We start from the raw sequence: 4,448 nt of genomic DNA on the forward strand, positions 1-4,448 counted from the left end.
CCATTAAGAGCACTGGCTGGTCTTCCAGAGGTCCTGAGTTCAATTCCCAGCAACCAGATGGATGGCTAACAACCATCTGTAGTTGGATCTGATGCCCTATTCTGGTGTGCAGCTATACATGTAGGTAGAGTACTCATAGACATAAAATAAATAAGTCTTTTTAAAAAAAATCTGTTTTCAACAGCAACCCCTATTAATGCCAATGTAGCCCAACACTTGGAAGGTTAAGGATAGTTATAGAGTCCAAGACTAGCCTGTACTATATAATGAGGCCAAGGCTTCATCAATGACATGCCAAGACCCTGTCTCAAAAGTAAAACAAAGTAATAATTTTACCTTTTTTATTTTTTAAATTTAAGTTATTGTTTTAAGATTTATTTATTTATTTTATGTATGTGAGTACACTGTCATTATCTTCAGACACACCAGGAGAGGGCATAGGGTCCCATTACAGATGGCTGTGAGCCACCATATGGTTGCTAGGAATTAAACTCGGGACCTCAGAAATAGTAGTCAGTGCTCTTTAACGCTGAACCATCTCTCCAGCCCTCATTTTTTTATTTCTAAATGTCTCCTTACTCGTAGAAATTTTAGGCCAAAGTGTCATAGTGCAGTTCTGGCATTCAGGAATCATGAGGCCATATAATCATTGATTCAGTGTCAATCTGAGCTACATAGCAAGTTTAAAGACAGTGGATTACATGGTGAGACTTTATTTCAAAGAAAAAATAGAACAAATTTTTTTTTAATTATTTTTGAGTCTCATGTAGCCCAGACTTTCTGAAGATTCATTATATATAGAGGATGGCCTTGATGATCCTCCTGTCTTCACCTCCAGTTCTGAGATTAAGGCATATGCTACTGTACCTGGTTTATATAATACTGGGGATTGGCCCTAGGGCTTTATATATGTTAGACAAGTACCTTATCGAAGAAATGACACTTCCCAGCCCAACTATTTTCATTTATTGTTTTTGTTGTTGTTGTTGTTGTTGTTGGAGACAGGGTTTTGCTTAACTGTCCTGGAACTCACTACATAGACCAAATCCACAGCAACCCTCCTGTTTCAACCTAGAGAGAGCATGTATTGTATAGTAGAATTGGTCTTGAGATAGTCTTGTGGAATTAATAACCACGTATTTTCATGGCTTTTCTAGCAATAAGGTACACTATCCTTCGATTATAACTTAACTTTTTTTTTCTGTGTATGTAGGTATGTTTGTTCTTGTTTGTGCAGAGGTTGTGTGTGTGTGAGAGAGGGGGAGAGGGAAGGAGGGAGGGAAAGAGAGGGAGAGAAAGAAAGAGAGAGAGAGAAGAAGAGAGAAAGAGCGCCTGTCATGATACACATATATTTGTGGATGTCAGAGGACAATTTGTAAAACTCACTCTCTCTACCATGAGGGTTCTGAGGATCAAACCCAGGCTGTCAGGCTTGGCAGCAAGTGCCTTTACCCACTGAGCCATCATGCTGGCTGGCTCTGGATATAATTATTAAACAACTAGGTTCTTATCCAAGAAGACCTTAAGCAAATACCAAAAATAGAGGTGTTATTATTGGCTTTACTTTTGAAAACTTAAATGTTATTAGATGTTATTTTATATAGACAAAAGGTTGACTTTGGCTTTGATAATTGTCCTTAGAAATTACTTGGCAGGGCTAAAGAGATGTCTTAGCATTTAAGAGCACTAAGAATTCTTGAGTTGCCGGGCAGTGGTGGCGCACGCCTTTAATCCCAGCACTTGGGAGGCAGAGGCAGGCGGATTTCTGAGTTCGAGGCCAGACTGGTCTACACAGTGAGTTCCAGGACAGCCAGGGCTACAGAGAAACTCTTTCTCGAAAAAAAAAAAAAAAAAAAAAGAATTCTTGAGTTGAATTCCCAGCACCCACATGGCAGCTCACAGCCATCAGTTCCATAGGATCCAATGCCCTTTTCTGGCCTGGTATAGTCCCCAGGCATACTCATGGTACACAGGCATATATGGAGAAGAAACATCCATATACATAAAAATTTAATTTAAAAGTTATTTGACTATATACATCTAGTAACATCTCTTCCTTCCTTAATTGATTTGACTTGAGAATACCTTTACTTCTTAAACTCTGTGGATTTTATGTATTTACTGTGTATATTTTCTGTTCTGTAATCCTGTAAAAATATCAAGATAAACTTCATATAAGCTATCCATTTTATGTTTTTTTTTTTTTAAGATTTTATTTATTTTATGTGTATGAGTACACTGTAGCTGTACAGATGGCAGTGAGCCATCTCCGGCCCCACTCGCTCCAGTGTAATTCACTGTAGCTCTCTTCAGACGCACCAGAAGAGGGCATCAGATCTCATTATGGGTGGTTGTGAGCCACCATGTAGTTGCTGGGATCCGAACTCAGGACCTTCAGAAAAACAGTCAGTGCTCTTACCCGCTGAGCCATCTCGCCAGCCCAATTTTATGTTTTGAAAATATGTTTTTGGTGTGTGTGTGTGTGTATGTATGTGCGTGTGCATATGTACATGTTTGTGTGTAGTGCTGTGACTCATGAAGACCAGAATAGGTTGAGCGCCCTAGGGGTTCTATCATTCTTTGCTTTATTCCTTGAAACAGAATCTCTAGTTAACCTTGGAGCTAGGCTGACAGCTAACATGTTCTAATGATTTTCCTGTCTCCACCTTCCACCACTCTGAGGTTACATGTACCCATTGTTATATCCAGCTTGTTATGTAGGTGTTGCGAATTGGGTCTTCATGGCAAGGTTTCTTATATACATAACAACCCCTGTACTTTTTTAAAGATAACAGTTATGTATCTATAACCCCAGTACTTGGGAGATAGAGGCAAGAGAAGCAGAAATATAAGATCACCCTTGGCTACCTAGGGAGTTTGAAGGCCAGTCTGGGCTAGTGAACATGAGTCAAAATATAAAAATGTTAGATGCTAGTCATTCTAATACATACCCTTTAATCTCAACACCTGGGAGGCAGAGACAGGAGAATCTCTGAGTTTGACACCTGCCTGGTCTAAATGCCAAATTCCAGGTTAGCCAAGGTTACATACTAAAAACCTATCTCCAAAAACCATGCTTTTAAAACTTAAGTAGCATCAATTCTCAGCAGCAGCATGGCAGACAGAAATGACTGGCCTAGCTGGGCATGGTAGTACAACACAGACTCTCCTAACTAGAGCAACCTGTGGATCACACCTTTGGTTGGTTGAATGACCGTAGGGGTTGCCTAAGACCATCAGAAAGCACAGATATTTACATTATGATTACAATAGTAGCAAAATCATACTTATAAAAGTAGCAACAAAAATATTTTTATGCACCAGACTGTGGTGGGGCAGGCCTTTAATCCTAGCACTTGGGAGACAGAGGCAGGCGGATTTCTGAGATCAAGGCCAGCCTGGTCTTCAGAGTGAGTTCCAGGACAGCCAGGGCTATACAGAGAAACCCTGTCTTGGAAGAAAAAAAAAATTTATGGTTGGAGTCATCCCAACATGAGGAACTATATTAAAAGGTTGCAGTATTGAGTAGGTTGAGAAACAACTGCTCTAGAGACTAACTCAAACAAGAGGATTACAAGCTTCTGTTTAGCGTAAGTTACATAGCTAGACCTTATTTGAAAATACAAAATCCATTGATTTAAATGGATATAAATGTTTTTAATCTGTTATAATATTAAATTTATTCTTTCACAATTTTATATGCATATTTATAATGTACTTTAATCATATTCTCCCCTATTACCTTCTCTTATCCTCTTTCTCCTCCCACCAAAACTCTTCTTCCAAGCAAACTGTCTTCTTGCTTTCATATTTGTTCATTTTGTAGCTTATTATGTTTAGTTAAAGCTGCCTGGATAACTATGGGTAGGACTTACTTACTTGAATAAGGATGGTCTACCAGTGGCTACAACACCAAGGAGCATGACTCCCCTCTAGTAGCAATCATTAACTGCTTATAGCTCCTTATGAGGCATGGGGTGGGATCTTCTTATGAGCTCCTCCCTTTAAATGTTTTATATGCAGATTCAACTGAATATTACTATTCTATATGTGTATTTCTCAAATAATGTTTCTTAACAAAAGCCGGGCATATATATAAAATACAATTCCACTTACTATAAAATTGAAAAAGATTGTATATTTAGGTAGTAAAAATATAAAGATATCAAAGGGGCTGGAAAGATGGCTCAGAGGTTAAGAGCACTGACTGCTCTTCCAAAGGTTCTGAGTTCAATTCCCAGCAACCATATGGGGCTCACAACCATCTGTAATTGGATCCAATACACTCTTCTGGTGTGTCTGAAGACAATGTACTCATATACATAAAATAAATCTTAAAAAAAGGTGGGGCGGTGGTGGCGCACACCTTTAGTCCCAGCATTTGGGAGGCAGAGGCAGGCGGATTTCTGAGTTCGAGGCCAGCCTGGTCTACACAGTGAGTTCCAGGA

General features: G+C 39.2%; 2 protein-coding genes across 2 annotated transcripts in view; both read left to right on the forward strand.

Moving 5' to 3' along the window:
* The window catches only part of Hormad1 (HORMA domain containing 1), a 63,018-nt gene that overhangs the window by 35,900 nt on the left and 22,670 nt on the right, over positions 1 to 4,448 (forward strand). The gene's annotated exons all lie outside the window — the stretch shown is intronic.
* Positions 1 to 4,448, forward strand: part of Golph3l (golgi phosphoprotein 3 like) — a 31,547-nt gene that overhangs the window by 4,429 nt on the left and 22,670 nt on the right. The window lies entirely within an intron of this gene.

The sequence above is a fragment of the Mastomys coucha genome, unplaced genomic scaffold, assembly GCF_008632895.1.
Source record: "Mastomys coucha isolate ucsf_1 unplaced genomic scaffold, UCSF_Mcou_1 pScaffold16, whole genome shotgun sequence".
Classification (NCBI taxonomy): domain Eukaryota; kingdom Metazoa; phylum Chordata; class Mammalia; order Rodentia; family Muridae; genus Mastomys; species Mastomys coucha.